Here is an 18,845-nt window from a genome sequence, read left to right on the forward strand (position 1 = left end):
GCTACATGAAGGAAATATATGTGACTAGAGTTGTTTAATAATAATATAGAAAAAGCTCTTGTCCAGAAAACCTTCATATCCTTAAGAAAAAAGGTTTGCTGATAAAAAGATTGCATTCCCCACATGACTTTGAAATCACTGTCCATTAGTTGAGGCCTAAGTCACAAGTTTGACTTACATAAATGAAATACATATATGAATACATGAAATGAAATATGAGTTTATATCATCAGTTCTATGTCTTTGGAAAGTACAAGATTCAAAATTGAAAAATAAAATATAATAATCCTGCTGTAGAAAAAGATCCTTTTTCTATGAATTCTAATTTTAACAACATGTTAATATTTGCTATTTGATGGGTTTGGCATTGGGGACTAGAAACAGAAGGGACAATGAATCAGTAAGCCTTCTCACTCTTTCTGCATCTGTAGCTATATTGAGTCTAGGGGGTGATTTTATCCTTAACAGTTCAGTTTAATTGTTTTGAGCTGAAGTTGTTAAATTTCTTAAGACTTCCAAGTTATTACCAGTAATCAGAGTCTATATAATTGGATGTCTTTTCTTGAAATGACCTGTTTGTTTTGAAGCTATTTAGCTGGAGTGTTTTCTTTCTTTCTTTCTTCCTTTTTTCTTTTTCTTTCTTTTTTCTTTTTAGCGTTGGGAAGGGCAAAAGAGGTTATTTTTTATTCTATAGTTTGAAGCCTCTAAGCATGGTAGTGGCCATAATAAAACTTACACAGAAACCATCTGCACCTGGAGAAGCTTTGACATTTTGGAAGCAAACTGCTTTGGAGAAGACAAAAATGGCTTTCTTTGGGGATTTATTTGAAATTGTATGATCAGGGATACAGGACTAGATCTCTGTGGACTAGATGTAGACATTTTTATCCTACTTCTGTGGTAAAGGTAAGCTTTCACTTTAAAACCCTGGCTACTTGTTAGAGGCTCAGGATAAAACATAGAAGTAGATATAAATTGCTGATAGAGAAAAGTCTCCCCTTTTCTTTAAGTTAGCAGCTGAGTATGTAGGTTGTTTGGAATGATAGGAGTAACAAATAAGGTCTTCTGTGTTAAACAAGGTTGAAAATCACTGTCAAGAAAAGGATAGAGGAGAGTGGGACTAATGCCAACAATACAGTAAGCACAGGGTACCTCATTAAGTTGGAGATATTTCTTGCTTCTGATCTCTGTTGGTTGGATAGAGTCCAAGTTGCTCTGATGGGCAAATATTTGACCATGTGGGAGGCTGCCTATGCAGAGAAGCAGAAGTCTATTAGTGACCTGTTTGCTTTTTACCATATGTTTCTGCCCTTATGCCATCTCCTTCTTATGCACAGGGACTATCACTACTATGTTTCCAAGGCCTGGGACATATATACACATGGTAGATGTTTGATAGATATTTGCTGAATGAATTAGTACATGCTTTATTTAATAACTTTCATTTTATTTATTCTGGCATTTGGTTTAGAGTTATATCTATATTCATTATCAATGTTCATATTCCCACAAAATGGCTTTGAGTATTGTTATATTCCTATAAGAATATTCACCTTCGTGGGACGACAAAAAAACCTTCTGACTTTACTTTTGGTCTGATAGGAGCAATGTTTCCACGTTCTAAAACATGATATGAAGTACCTCGTGGTATATACTTTTTTCTTCAAATGTTATTTCTGAAGGAAATTCCTTATGAGGTATTGGATAAAGTGGTTCTAAAAATGTGGGCCAAGTTCTGATGCTGAGGATGAGAAGCTCTGATTCAATCACTGTGTTATAGAATTTTCCTCATTAGTCACTTGAAATAACTTATATGATATGCCACATAATCATACATGCAGTGCTCTGTATTGTTCAATTTACATCTGTTTGTGTGATAACTTGATTACTGTTAATCCCCTTCATTGGTCTGAAGAACGCAGCCACATAGAAAATTTCTGCTCACCTTTGCATTCCTAAAGCCCCACATAGTACCTAGAACTTAATAGGTACTTCATAATATTTGTTAAATGAGTGAATTTTCTCTGAGTGATTCTCTGTAGTAGTCAATGTTAGATACTCAAAAGTGAGTAAGGTCTCTTCCATCTTCTGACAAAGTGTAGCTAGAAAGATAAGACAAATATACAAATAACTATAATACTAGGTGGTATTCACTGGTAATTACTGGCTTCCCTCTTATAGTTAACAATGACAAAAATATGGAAAACCTTTCAATAATATTCAGAAAAATTCAAGTGTATAAATGTCAAACAAACTTCTCTATTACCCCTAACTAGGTAAATAATGACTATATTTTTCTCTTTTTTAAAAAGTTGCAAGAAAGTCAGAGATCTTGTATTAAAATCCCAAAAGCATCCTTCTCCCTTATCAAGATTATGAAACTGCATAATTATTTGACATTACGCCTGTTATTCATATATTTAAAGTCTTTGCCCAGACTTAATATTGTGTGTTTGTGTGTGTGCATGTTACCTGTAACATTGATCTCTGTCAATGCTTTTCAAGCTTTAATTCTAATTTTCATTTGATTTGTATGTTGTTGTTTCTCCTAGTACCCTGCCATCTTTCTTTGTGAGCCAAAGAAACTTTAATTTTATTCCTTTTACACTTTTTTGTTGGTTCAGGACCATATCTTGACTGACAATACTATGCATTTGTATTTCCTGAAGCCATCCCATCTGCCAAAATAACATTCTAAATTTATTATGTATTTATTATAGAGGACCAGAATTTTTATTATTTTAACAGCTTAAATATCACTTCCTGCAATAGAAATACAAATTAAAATATACAAGACAGTCCACAATAACAACAATAATCCCTACCAATAATCAATAAATTGACTTAGAACAGTGTTTCTTGATTTTCAGTGAAGCGACAATAACTCCTTGATGAAGGAGTTCTTCCTTCTAGGCCTTCTTCTTCTTAAGATACATAGACAGATTTCCACTTTCGGCCAAGATAAAGTAAGGGACCAGATTTACCCTTGTACCTGAAACAACTAAAAAACTGGACAAAATCACAATTTTTAACCTTGAATATCAGGCAATGAAGAGATGTGAAATGAGTGAAGTATACTATTGTTACCCAAATCTCTACCTAGTGTTTCCAGGGCACAGTGTAATAGAAACAAAATCTATGCAGAACCTGGCAATCTTGCTGAATTGAAGAGATAGGTCTAGGAGTCTGAGGAGGCCAAGGCAGCTAAAGTTGCTATAGCACAGAGTACTAGAGAGGAGGGAGCTACAGAGAAAGAGCTGTAGACATACGCAGAGGGATCCACTCAGGTCTTAAGTGGAAGGAACCATCCAAAAAAATTAACTGTTAATAGTTCCTTTTGTCATCAGTCACAGGGGAAATCCTCATATTCACAGGGCATGTGCCAGAGTATTAAGAATATTTTTGCTTTAGCAGTGGGGCAAAAATTAAGTCTAAGTGCAGTTCTAGTCTTGCCCAAAAATGATAAAAGCAAGAACTGAAAGAATCAAACTCTTTCAGGGCACTTGGGTGGCTCAGTCAGTTCATTGTCTGACTCTGCTTTTGGCTCAGGTCATGATCTCAGGGTTGTGAGATCAAACCCTGCCTCAGACTCCATGCTCAGTGGGGAATCTGCTTGAGATTCTCCATGTTCCTCTCCCTCTGCCCTGCCCCCCTCCCCGCTTTCTCTCTCTCTATCAAATAAATAAATAAATCTTAAAAAAATGAAACTCTTACAAAGTAAATGACTTTTTAACTTTTTTAACGGCATCCTAACACAAAACTTGAAAATACTTATAGGCATGCAGGTACCCAGGATCCAACAAGGTGAAACTCATAGTATCTAACATTTAGTCAAAAGCAATTAACATTCAAAAAAGGAAGTAAAATATACTTGATAATGAAGAAGAAAAAATTAAGCAATAGAAGCAGATCCAGTAATGATGCAGACTATGGAATTAATAGATAAGAACATTAAAAGTTATTTTACTTGTATTCCATATGTTCAAGAAGCTAGAAAAAGATATCATGTTTATTAAGTAGAGACATTGACGATATCTATCTGTCTAAAATCAAACTTCCACAGATGAAAACTATAATAACTGAGATGAAAAATACACTGAATGGTATTAACAGCCAATTACACACTGAAGAGGAAATAATTCATAAACCTGAAAAACAATAGAAACTGTCTAAAATGAAACAGAGAAAAACAAGACAAAATAGAATACATGGCATCAGTCAGCTATGAGACAATTTCAAACAGCCTAATATATATATGTAATTAGAATCCCTAAAAGAAAGGACATAAGGACAAACAATTTTGAAAGAAATAATGGCCAGAGTCTTCAAATTTGATGAAAACCATAAATCTATAGATCCAGAGTGTCAACAAACCTTAGGCACAATAAACATGAAAAAAAACTACACAAAGCAACATCAGAATCAAATTGATTAAAACTAGTGATGAGAATATCTTCAAAGTACCCAGGAAAAACAGAAACATTATTAAGAGTTACAGCAGACTTCTTTTTTCAGAATGCAAATCAGAAGAACAAATCTTTATAAAGCATTGGAAAAAAACAACCAAAAAAAAAAAAAAAAAGAAAAAAGAAAAAAACAACCAAGAATTCTATACACAGAGAAGATATTCAAAGAGGAAGATAAAAATGGTTTTCAGACATCAAAAGATGAAAAAATTATCACCAGCAGAATGCATTACAAGAAATGTTATGAGAAATACTTCAGGCAAAATAAAAATGCTATCAGCAGGAAACTTGAATCTGTGCAAAGAAATGTTAAGCACTGGAAATGTTACCATGTGGGTTAATATGAAATATTTTTTTGTATTCTTTAAATGTCTTTAATTGATAAATAGGTTGTCTAAAGCAAGACAATAACAATGTATTGTGGGATATATAACACATCAGAAGTAAGACACATGACAACAATATCACAAAGGTTAAGAAAATGAACTATACTGTTAAATGATTTTTATACTACATGTGGTAATAGAATATCACTTACGGGTAGACTGTGAAAAGATAAAATGTATACTGTGACTGTCTAGAAACACAAGAAACTATAACTAAAAGCCCAAGAAGGGAAACAAAATGAAATAATTAAACACACACACACAATGCAGGAAAAGAGGAAAAATGGGAATAAAGAACAGGTGTAACAAAGAGAAACAAGCAAGGTGGAAGATTAAACCAACCACATCAGTAATTCTATTAAATATAAATGAACTAGAAACCCCAATTAAAGGGCAGTAATTGTCAGATTGGATTAAAATAAAGCAGAATTGAACTATATGTTGCCTATAATAAACCCACCTTAAATATAAAGACAAATATGTTAGAAGTATGAAAAAAATATACTTTAAGATAACACAAAATTTTAATATTTAACAAATTAGATTTCAGAGCAAAGAATAATACAAGATATAAAGAAAAACATTTTTAATGATAAAGATGCTAATTCATCAAGAGGACATACCACTACTAAATATTTATGTTTTAATAACTGAACTTATACAAGTCAACAACTAATACAAATGAAAAGAGACAAGAATGCACAGTTTTAGTCAGAGATTCTAACACCTTTCCTCAAAAACTGCTAGAAAAAGCAGAAAATCATTAAGAATATAAAAGCCATAAACACTTCATAAACCAACTTGTTCTTACTGACATTTAAAACACCCCATCCCACAACAAAAGAATATACATTCTTTTCAAGTGCACACAGAACATCTACCAAGAATAATTCTTTTGTGAGCCACAGAATTAAGTTAAATTTAAAAGGATTCATATCATACAAAGTATGCTCTCTGATTATAATGGAATTAGTTTAGAAATAAAGGATATATTGATAAGATCCTCAAATATATGGAAACTAAATAGTACACTTATGTACAATTCATGGAGCAAAGAAGAAATGAAAAAGGGAAAGTACAAAGTGTTTGTACAGAATAGAAATAGAAAACAATATTAAAATTTGTGCCACAAAGTTTTGTGATTAAAATAATGACCTTAGCTTATGCAACTAGAAAAAGAAGAGCAAGTTAAATACAAAGTATGTAGAAGAAAGGAAATGAAGATCAAAGCAGAAATCACTGAAATTGAAAATAGAAAAATAATAGAGTAAAAAAAATAATAAAACAAAAAGCTATTTTATTGAGAAGATAAAGTTCCATCAAGACTTATCAGGAAAAAAGAAAAAAAAAATTATCAACATCACTAATAATAAATATACATCACTACATATTCTAGTAATTAAAAATAGCTAAAAGCATATGAAAGGGATATTATGAATAATTTTATGACATTAAGTTCAACTATTTAGATAAAAAGAAAACCTTGAAAGTTCCCAGCTACCAACATTTATTCAGAAAGAAATACACAATCTGAGTAGCCCCATATCTCCTAACTAAATTGAATTATCAGTTAAAAAACACCCCTACAAAAAAAATCTAGGCCAAAATGGATTTATGGGTAAATTCTTCCTAATAGTTAAGAAAGAAAGAGTACTAATTTTACACAAAAATCTTCCAGAAAATTTTAAAAAGAATTCATTCTTTGAGACAGTATTATCAATTCATTCTTTGAGACAGTATTACCCAAAGAAATAAGAAAACTACAGACCAATATCCCTCATAAATAGAGATTCTTAACAAAATTTTATCAAAGCAAATCAACAATTTATAAAATAGATAATACATCATGACAGTGTGAGGTTTAGAAATGCCAAATTGCTTTAACACTTGAAGAAAATCAATGTAATTCACCATATTCATAGACCAAGAAAGGAAAACTATTATATTATAATAATGGGTACAGAAAAAGCATTCATCAGATCTAATATCTTTCCTTATAAAAATTCAGAAACCTAAGAATAAAGTAGAAACTTTCTCAGTTTAATAAAGGGCATATACAAATAATCTAGAGCTAACATATTTAATGGTAAAAGACTGAATGCTTTTCTCCTAATCAGGCATAAGGCAAGGGTGTCCATTTTCACCATTTCTGTTCAATATTGCACTGGAAATTTTAGCCAGAGCAATAAAAGAAGAAAAAAAGGAATTAAAGACATGCCATTTAGAAGTTAAGGAGCCAAATTATCTTTACTCACAGACTCCATGATCATCTATGAAGAAAATGCTATAGAATCTCCAAAAAAAGATCCTAGGGCTAATAAAGGACTTAATAGGCTATAGAATACAGGACTAATATACAGACACCTCAATTATATTTTTATGTACTGTGAACAGTCAGAAATTGAAGTTAAAAAACAGTATCATTTATAATAGCAGCAAAAACATGAAATACTTAGAGATATATCAGAATGCATGAAGACCTATACTCTGAAAATTACAAAATATTACTGCTAGAATTAAATAACTAAGTGAGTGATGAACTATATATATATATTGTGTTCATGGGATCAGAAGGCACTATATTGTTAAGATATCATTTCTCCTAAGATTTATCTATCGGGTTAATGTAATTCAAATGAAAATTTTACTAATGTTTTTGGTAGAAACCTATAAGCTGTTGTCTAAAACTCATATAAAAATTCAAAGGCACTAGAAGAGCCAAAACAATTTTAAGAAAGATGACTAAAGTTGAAGGAATTACATCCCCTGATTTCAAGACTTATAATAAAGCTATGGTAGTCAGGAGAGTATGGTATTAATAATCAAGGCCAAGAAATAGATCAGGATAGATATTTCAGAAATAGAGCTGTACATAAATAATCAGTTGATTTTTGACAAAGAGGCAAAGGCAATTACAATGGTAGTCTTTAAACAAATGATCCTGGAACAACTGAATATCTATACACACAAAAATGAAATTGAACTCTATGTTGCACCATACTCAACCATGAAGTCAAATTGGATCGTTGACCTAAATGTAAAATGTAAAAAAAAAAAAAAAAAAAAGAAGGAAAAAAATTATTGCGTAAATCTTTGTTACTACTGGAGGAAATATGAGGGGTAGTAAGGAAGCTTTTGGGGATGGTAAGTGTAGTCACAATCTTGATTTTAGTGATAGTTTCATGGGTGTATTCAAATGTCAAAATATATAAAATTATACATTTTAAGCTGTGCAGTTATTTTATGTCAGTTATATCTCAATAAAACTAAAAAACACATGGACATACACAGAATTTCATATGTAATTACAAATTGGTTAATAGATTACCTGAAGCCTGACAGTGAATAACCTTGCTTTAGAATAAATAAATAAAAATGGGCATTGCTTTTCTAAAGGATGAAAGAACAACAACGACAATAATAATAGTTAACATAATAACACTTAATAGATATCAGGGCCTTTTCTGTCACATATTAAGTCATTTAAGGCTTTTTTTTAAAGATTTATTTTTATTTTTATTTTTATTTCTTTTGAGAGAGAGAGAGACAGCAGTCGAGGAAGGGCAGAGGGAGAGAGAGAGTCTTAAGCAGACTCCATGCTGAGCATGGGGCCCAACCTGGGGCTTGATTTCAAGATCCTGAGGTCAGTCATTTAAGACTTTTAATAACCATATGATATATATAATATTATCCTCTCAAATTTGCAGAAGAAAAAATTGAGGCAAAGAAAATTTCAGCAACTTTTCCCGAGTTGCCCAGCTAGTTTGTAACTGATCTGGCATTCAAACCTAGGCATTTTGTTTCCAGAGTCAGTGTCTTGAATCAGCAGCCTAAATTGTCTCCCTAAGATGAAGCCATTTTTTTAAAAAATTTTTATTTATGATAGTCACACACACAGAGAGAGAGAGAGAGAGAGAGAGAGAGGCAGAGACACAGGGAGAGGGAGAACCAGGCTCCATGCACCGGGAGCCCGACGTGGGATTCGATCCCGGGTCTCCAGGATCGCGCCCTGGGCCAAAGGCAGGCGCTAAACCGCTGCGCCACCCAGGGATCCCATGAAGCCATTTTTTAATGATATGAATGTTGCATATGCATCCACTGTTGTTTTAACTAAGCAAATTCAGAGGAGTTTTATAAATACAAATAAAACCTATTGGATTTTGAAATTATGTCATCCCACGTTTCCAATACAATGTAGGAAATTATGGATCAAATTTATTCATTAGTCATTATCACAGGTGATAAATGAAGGTTTTTTTAAAGGTTTTATTTATTTATTTGAGAGAGAGAAAGAGCCTAAGTCAGGAGGAGGAGCAGAGGGAGAAGCAGACTCCCTGCTGAGCAGGAGCCTACCATGGGGCTTGATCCCAGGACCCTGGGTTCATGACCTGAGCCGAAGGCAGACGCTTAACCAACTGAGCCACTCAGGCATCCCTGAAGAATTTTAATTGCCAAAAAGTAACCATATTTAACTGGTCTAAGAAAAGCAGTAGTATTTTATAGAGAACCCTAAAAATGAGCATTAAGCAAACATTTTCCCTTTCAAAGTACTAGGAAAAAAGTAAAGAGAAAATTTGGGCTGCCATGTGAGTTGCTTGACCACTGATATTTCATTGACACTTATTTAAATATTTACTATAAGTACTTGGGGTTCTTATTAATTCACACCTCTTCAAATTAACTCCTGACTTTCATGGAATTTGTACTAAGAAATCCAGTTTTCCAGTGGTGTATTGTAATTGATCTGGCACTCAAACCTAGGCATTTTGGCTCCAGAGTCAGTGTCCTGACAAGTCAGATTTCTTTTTTCCAATGCCATCTCAATAAACCTTTACTAGACAGGTTCAGGCTAATATAGAGCAATTCTGTCAGGGGAAGCCAATGTTGCTAAAACAAGGTGTCATACATTGTGAGGAAATGTGTTTCTCAGTTTATTTTATCTTCTCATGTTAATTTTTTTGATTATCTGGCAAATATCCCTCTAAAAGCCAGTAGTATAAGTGTCGATCACTAAAAGGATGGGGCTGTTTTGTTATGTGCTAGCAGTATCAAACCTTGTATTAGTCATTGGGTTACCATTTTCATCCATTGTCTCATTTAATCTTTGTAACTACTATAGATGAAGAAACTAACTTTTTGAAAGATTAATTACCCACGTTCTCAGAACCAGTAAGAGGAGGAAAAAGATCTGGATCCATATATGTGTGACTCCAGGACTTTAAGCTCTTTCACAGCTCTTAAAAAATTTATTGATATAATTTCTTGCCTCACCTTCCCCCCAATAGTCTTGTTTTTCTTTTATATTGGAAACTTCCTGGAATTCTTTTTTGAATTGAATACAAGAAGAATAATATAAACAAATGATAACACAGTAATTTCTGTTAATATACCATTTTTTATTAGTCAGTCCTAAGAATATTTGAATGATATGTTAGAGATCTAAGACTCAAGCTAAATTGGGTTTAGTTAGAGAATTCCATTTGAAAGTAAACCCAATGCATCCCTGCACTCTTTCGGCTCTTACATAAAGAAAGTGATTCATTAAAAGGGATAGAGTTAAGTATTGGGATTATTTGGAAAAAAAATAAACAATAAAAAAATCTCAGAATAAAAAAGAAAAAACTTGAGAGGAAAAAAGAGTTTCTCTTGAAAAACTGAAAAGTTTGAATAATATCCAATGGGAAAAAGACTCTTCAACAATAGTTTGGGAAAACTGGACAGCTACATGGAAAAGAATGAAACTGGACCACTTTTTTACACTACACCCAAAAACCAACTCAAAATGGATTAAAGACCTAAATAAAACCATAATAATCCTAGAAGAGAGCACAAGCAGTAATTTCTCTGACATTAGCTGAAACAATAATTTTCTAAATGTGTCTCCTGAGACAAGGACAAGGGAAACAAAAGCAAAAATAAACTATTGGTGCTTCATCAAAATAAAAGCTTCTGCACAGAAAGAGAGCAATAAAAAAAACTAAAAGACAGTCTACTGATTGGGAGAAGAAATTTGTAATGACATATCCAAAAAAGGATTAGTATCTACAATATATAAAGAACTTATACAAGTCAACACCAAAAAGAAATCAGATTTAAAAATAGAAGACATGAACAGACATTTCTCCAAAGAATAAATGGCCAATGGACACATAAGATGATCAATGTCACTCATCATCAGGGAAATGAAAAACAAAATCAAAATGAGATACCACCTCATATCTGTGGAGAATAAAACAATCTCAAGGAACAATGGGTATTGGTGAGGAGAAAAAGGAAACCTCTTGCACTGTTGGTGGAAATACAAACTAGTGTAGCCTCTGTGAAATACAAACTGCTACAGTCACTGTGAGAGACAGTATGGAAGTTCCTCAAAAAATTAAAAATAGAACTACCTTATAATCCAATCATCATATTATTGGGTATTTACCTAAAGAATACAAAAACACCAATTCAAAGGGATATATGCACCTTATGTTTATTGCAACATTATTACAATAGTCAAACTATGGAAGTGGACTAAGTGTGATATATATATATGTATAAATACACATATATATTAAAATAATGAAATCTTGCCATTTGCAACAACATGGATGGATCTAGAGAGTATGTTGCCAAGCAAAATAAACCAGTCAGAGAAAAACAAATACCATATAACTTTACTCATGTGGAATTTATGAAACAAAACAAATGAACAAAGGAAAAATGTAGAGACAAACCAAGAAACAGATTCTTTACTCTAGAGAATAAACAGAGGGTTACCAGAGAGGAGGTGGGTGGGAGAGATGAGTGAAATAGGTGAAGGGCATTAAGAGTACACTTATCTTGATGAGCACTGAGTAACATATAGAATTGTTGAATCGCTATATATATACCTAAAACTAATATAACACTGGATGTTAACTACTCTGGAATTAAAATAAAATAATTTCAGGTAATGACAAGTGCAATGATGAAAAATAACAAACAAACAAATATACATACAGTTGACTCTTGAACAACATGGTTTGAACTGCAGAAATCCACTTACATACATATTTTCCCCAATAAATATATTGGAAATTTATTTTGAGATTTGCAGAAATTTGAAAAAATTGACAAGCTATGTAGCATAGAAATATCAAAAAATTAAGAAAAAGTTAGGTTAAAAAAAAAAAGACCTTTGTTCAAGATGGTGGCATAGAAGAATCTTCAGCTTACCTCCACCCATGGACATAATAAATATACAACTACTTAGAGAATAATTTATTTAGAAAAAGTCCTAAAAACTGGATGAACAGATCTCCACAATGAAGGACAAAGGGGCAACATTGTGATGCATGGGAGTGGCAGAGACAAGGTCTTGTCAAAGGAAGAAAAGCTCCATCCAAGGTGCAGCAATCCGCAATTGGGAAGAATATCAAAGGGAGAGAACTCTTCTTTCAGCACCAAGTTGTTGGAGCTCCACATCAGACACTACAACCCTTAACTACTGCTCAGGAGAAATGAGCCCCACAAAAGCCAAGCTTTGAAAACTATCAGGGATTGTATTCAGGAGAACCTACTCTTTAAGGGCTCACATGCACCCTGGCATTCAGTGCTAAAGCACCAATTCTGAAAACACAATATTGGTTAAAGGGACCCACTTTCACCTGGGGTGTTTGCCAGAGAAGGAAGAAACTATTGAGACAGTCTTTGGGGGATGTAGACAATGTTGGTTGTCATTTTTATGATCATATTCAACCTTGCTAGTGCCAGTGCTGGTGGCACAATATTGGAACTCTCACCGTAACCTGCTAATGTGGGCAAGAACAATTTGCTGAGATTCCCCACCCACTGCCACAGTTGTAGTAGCAACATGGTGTCTCAGCTAATTGAGCCAGGGGGGCAGACCTGCCTACTACTGTGGTCTCAGTGGCAGCTGTAGTGCCCTAGCGATGGCCACAGTGGAGTTGGGGGGTGGAGAGAGAGCCCAACAACTGCTGTAACCATAACAAAGAAAGCAGTGCTTCAACAACCTATGGCAGGGGGAGAGCTATAACCATCACCACATCAACATCTACAGTGGCAGCCACAGCACTGCAACCAGCCAGACCAGGAGAGCCATGTCCATCACTGCAGCCCCAGCCAGCTGGGCAGTGGGGAGAGTTCTGTCCACTGCTATTCCACAGCTACTGACCACCCCACAATAGATAAGCACACACACCTCAAATAGGAGATTCTCTTTTAGCACCTGCCTCTGGTGATCAGGGAGGATTGTGCTTCTGATCCCTATGGGACATTGACACAAAGTCACTCCTTCAAGACTGAAAGAGGTAGCTGATTTACCTAACACATAGACCACAAACACAGAGAGTCAGACAAAATGAGGAGGAAGGGAAATATATTTCAAATAAAAGAACAATGCAAAAATCTCAGAAAAAGACCATAATAAAACAGAGCTAAGTCATCTACCTGATAAATAGTTCAAAGTAATGGTCATAAGGATGCTGACCAAACTCGGGAGAAGAATGGATGAACACAGCAAGAGGTCAACAAAGAGAAAGCATAAGAAAATATCAGTAGAGATGAAGACTACAATAACTAAAATGAAAAATGCACTAGAGAGAATCAACAACTGATTAGATGATACAGAAGAACAGATAAGTGACTTGGAAAACAAAGTAATGGAATCACTGAGTCAAAAAAACAAAATAAAAAAAAGAATTTTTAAAAATGAGGATAGTTTAGGGGACTTCTAGGACAGTAGCATGTATACCAATACGAGCATTATAGGGGTCCCAGAAGGAGAAGAGAAAGAGAAAGGGGCTGAAAACTTCCCTAACCTAGAAAACAGATACCCAGGTTCAGTAACCACCGGGAGTCTCAAACAAGAGAAACCCAAAGTGATCCACATCAAGACACATTATAAGTAAAATGTCAAATGTTAAAAAAAGAGAAAATCTTAAAAACAGCAAGAGAAAAACAACTAGTTAGATAAAAGGGAACTCTCATAAGGCCATCAGCTGATTTTTTTGCAGAAAGTTTGCAGGTCAGAAGAAAGTGGTATGATATATTCAAAGTGCTGAAGGGAAAAACTTACACTACAGACTATTCTACCTGGCAAATTATCATTCAGAATTGAAGGAGTGATAAAGAGTTTCCCAGCCAAGCACAAAATAAAGGAGCTTATTGAACAGCCTTACAAGAAATGTTAAAGGAACTTAAAAAAAAGTTTACTTTTTGAGATAGAGTGTGCACATGAGTGAGGGGAAGGGCAGAGGGAGAGGAAGAGAATCTCAAGCCGACTCTCCACTAAGTGTGGAAAACAGGGCTCCATCTCACAACCCTGATATCATGATTGAGCTGAAAGCAAGAGTCATAGGCTCAGCCAACTGAACCATCCAGTTATCCCTAAAGGGACTTCTTTAAGCAGAAAATAAAAGGCCATAACTGAAAGACAAAATTCTCACTGGTCAAGGCAATTATATAATAAAAGTAGTGGATCAATCACTTATAACTAGTATGAAGGTTAAAAGATTAAAGTAAACTCAACTTCATAATAATTAGTCATTTTTTTAATGCACAAAACAAAAAGATGTAAAGTGTGATGACAAAAACATAAAACATGGGGAGATGTTCAGTAAAAATATAGTACTTTTAGAATGTGTTCAGACATAAGCAAGCATCAGCTTAAAATAGACTGCTATATACAGTTGTTATATACGAACCACCTGCTAACCACAAACCAAAAACCTATAATAGATCCCCAGAAACAAAGTGAAAGGAATCCAAACATAGCCCTAAAAAAAAAAAGCGTCAAACCACAAGGAAGAAAAGCAACAGAAGATAAAAGGAATGAAGAAGAACTACAAAAATAGCCAGAAAACAATGAACAAATGGCAATAAGTACAAACCTACCAATAATTATTTTAATGTAAATGGACTAAATTCTCCAATCAAAAGGCATAGGATGGCTGAATGGATTAAAAAATAAAAAGCAAACCCATCTATATATTGCCTAAAGAGACATACTTCAGATGTAAAGATACACAAAGACCACAAATGAAAGTATGGAAAAATATTCTAGGCATATGGAAAAAAAAGAAACATATGGTAGAAATACTTATATGAAACAACAGATTTTATAACAAAGACCATAAAGACAAAGAAGGTCATCACATAATGGTAAATGGATTGATCCAACAAGAGGATATAATATTTGTAAATATTTATGCACTCAACAAAGGAGCACCTAAACATAGGAGCACCTGCCTATAAGGCAACTGTTAAAAGACATAAAGGGAGAAATTGACGGCAATTCAATAATACTGGGGGACCTTAATACCTCACTTATATCAATGGATAGGTAACCAAGATGAGGGCAGCCCAAGTGGCTCAACGGTTTAGCGCCACCTTCAGCCCAGGGTGTGATCCTGGAGACCAGGGATCGAGTCCCACATCAGGCTCCCTGCATGGAGCCTGCTTCTCCCTCTGCCTTGTGTCTCTGCCTCTCTTTCTGTGTGTGTGTGTGTGTGTGTGTGTTTCTCTCATGAATAAATAAATACAATCTTTTTAAAAAATTAAATAAATAAAAAAAGATAACCCAGATGAAAATCAACCAGGAAACACTGGCTTTAAATGACACATTAGAGCAGATAAACTTAATAGACACACACACAGGACTTTCTACTTAAAAACAAGTGAATATATTCTTTTAAGATGCACATGGAACATTCTCCAAGATAGATCACAGATTAGGGCACAAAACAAGTTCTCAATAAATTTAAGAAGATTGAAATCATATCAAGCATCTTTTCTGACCACGATGGAATGAAAGTAGAAATGAATTACAAGAAGAAAACCACAAAAAAAAAACAACAACAACAACAAAGACATGGAGACTAAATAACATGCTATTAAATAACTAATGGGCCAGTGAAGAAATAAAAGGGGAAATCAGAAATTACCTTTAGACAAATGAAAATGGAAACACAATATTCCAGAGTCTATGGGACATAGCAAAAGCTGTTCTACGAGGGAATTTCATAGCAATACAGGCTTACCTAAAATATCAAGAAAATTTTCAAATAAACAATCTGACTCTACACCTAAAGGAATTAGTAAAAGTAAAACAAAACCCAAAGTTAATAGAAAAAATAAGGATCACAGTGGAAATAAGTGAAATAGAGACCCCAAGAAAGAAAGGATCAGTAAACCAGGAGCTGGTTCTTTGAAAAGATAAACAAAATTGGCAAACCTATAATCAGATTCATCAAGGTAAAAAGAGGCCCAAAATAAATAAAATCAGAAATGAAGGAGGAAAAGTTAAAACCACAGAAATACAAGGGATCTTAGGAGAATACTACCTACAATTACATACTAACAAGTAAACCTAGAGAAAATGGATAAATCCCTAGAAACACACAATATTTTAAGACTGAATAATGAAGAAATCGAAAATCTGAATAGCCCAATTACTGGCAAGGAGATTGAATCAATAATCAAAAAACTCCAACAAAAAAACCCAAAACCCAAAAAACTCCAACAAAAAAAAAGTCTGGAATCAGATGGCTTCACAGGTGAATTGTACCAAACACTTAAAGAAGTGTTATTACCTCTACTTCTTAAGTTATTCCAAAAAATTCAAAGACGAAGAAATGCTTTCAAACTCATTTAATGAGACCAGCATCACTCTGATATAACAATCAGACAAAGATGCTACAAAAAAAGGTGAAATTACTGGCCAATACCCTGATGAACATAGATGCAAAAATCCTCAACAAAATATTAGCAAACTGAATTCAACAATACATTAAATGGATCATAAATCATGATCAGATGGGATTTATTCCAAAGATGCAAGGATGATTTAACATTTGCAAATCAATCAACATGACATACCACATTAACACAATGAAAGGAAGAAAATCATACGATAATCTCAAAAGATGAAGGAAAAGCATTTGACAAAATTCAATGGCTATTTATGATAAAAAGCCTCAACAAAGTAAGTATAGAGAGAACATATCTCAATATAATAAATGCCATATATGACAAACCCACAGATATCATCACAGTCTTTTCCTCTAAAATCAGAAACAAAGGATGCCCATTCTCCGCACTGTTATTGGACAATGTATTGGAATTGTAGTTAGGCAAGAAAAGGAAAGAGAAGGCATCTAAGTTGGAAAGGAAGTAGTAAAACTGTCACTATTTGCAGGTGGCATGATATGATCTGCAGAAAATCCTGACAATTACACCAAAAAGCTGTTAGAACTAATAAATGATTTCAGTAAAATTGCAGGATACAAAATTCATTTTCAGAGATCTATACACTAATAACAAACTACCAGAAAGATAAATTAAGAAAACTATGCCACTTACAATGACATCAAAAAGAATGAAATACCTAGGAATAAATTTAACCAAGGAGATGAAAGACCTATACTATGATCACTTTAAGACACTAATGAAAGAAATTGAAAATGGTACACATAAAATGGAAAGATTACTATGCTCATGGATTGGAAGAATTAATATTGTTAAAATGTCCATACTATCCAAAGCAATAAAAGATCTGTAATCTCCTATCAAAATCTCAGTGGCATTTTTCACAGAACCAGAACAAAGAATCCTAAGATTTGTGTGAAACTGGAAAAGACCCTGAATAGCCAATGCCATCTTGGGAAAGAAGAACAAAGCTGGCAATATCATGCTCCTGGATTTCAAACTATACTCCAAAACAATAGTAAACAAAACAGTATGGAACTGGCACAAAGACAGACACATAGATCAATAGAACATACCAAAGAACTCAGAAATAAACCCATGCTTATATGGTCAATTAATTTACAACTAAGGAGGTAAGAATGTACAATGAGGAAAAGACACTCTCTTCAATAAATGATGTTGAGAAAACAAGACAACTACATGCAAAACAATGAAACTAGAGCACTTTCTTACACTATATACAAAAAAACTCAGAATGGATTAAAATTCTAAATGTGAAACCTGAAACCATGAAACTCCTGGAAGAAAACATAAGTGGTAAGTAAGCTATTATCAAGTAGCTACTGGCTATTTCAGTCTTAGGGATATTTTTTTACCTCTATCTTCTCAGGCACATGCAACAAAAGTCATAAAACAAATGTGACTACATCAAACTAAAAAGCTTTTGCACAGTGAAGGAAACCATCAACACAACAAAAAGGCAATCTGGTGGATGGGATAAAACCTATCTGATAAGAGATTAACGTGCAAAATATATGTATAAAGAATTCACACAACTCAATATCGAAAAAATTTTCAATGAAAAATGAGTGGAAGAGGGGATCCCTGGGTGGTTCAGTAGTTTAGCACCTGCCTTCGGCCCAGGGCGTGATTCTGGTGTCCCGGGATCAAGTACCACATCGGGCTCCCTGCATGGAACCTGCTTCTCTCTCTGCCTATGTCTCTGCCTCTCTGTCTCTCTCTGTCTCTCTCTGTCTCTCTCTCTCTCTCTCTGTGTCTCTCATGAATAAATAAGTAAAATATTTTTTAAAAAATGAGTAAAAGAACCAAATAGACATTTTTTAAAGAAGACATACAGATGGCCAAGAGGCACATGAAAAGACGTTCAACACCACTAATTGTCAGGGAAAGGCAAATCAAAAGCACAATGAGATATTGCCTCACACCTGTCAGAATGACTATTATCAAAAAGATAAGAAATAAATATTGGCAAGGATGCAGAGAAAAGGGAACCCTCATGCACCGTTGGTAGGAATTTAATTTTGTACAGCCACTGTGAAAATCAGTATGGAGTTTCCTCAAAAAATTACAAACAGTATACCACATGTTTCAGCAATTTCACTTCTGGTTATTTATTTGAAAAAAAAGTGAAAACACTACTTGGAAAGACTTATACGCCCCTATGCTCATTGCAGAATCATTTACAGTAGTCAAGATATGGAAGCAACCTAAGTGTTCATCAACAAATGAATAGATAAAGAAGTGTGTGTTTGTGTATGTGTGTACACACATGTATGCAATG

At 34.0% G+C, this 18,845-nt stretch overlaps 1 protein-coding gene across 6 annotated transcripts in view; it reads left to right on the top strand.

Annotated features, from left to right (window-relative positions):
• Positions 1–18,845, top strand: part of AKAP6 (A-kinase anchoring protein 6) — a 571,491-nt gene that overhangs the window by 516,666 nt on the left and 35,980 nt on the right. The window lies entirely within an intron of this gene.

Source organism: Vulpes vulpes, chromosome 6, assembly GCF_048418805.1.
Source record: "Vulpes vulpes isolate BD-2025 chromosome 6, VulVul3, whole genome shotgun sequence".
In the NCBI taxonomy this organism is placed as follows: Eukaryota; Metazoa; Chordata; class Mammalia; order Carnivora; family Canidae; genus Vulpes; species Vulpes vulpes.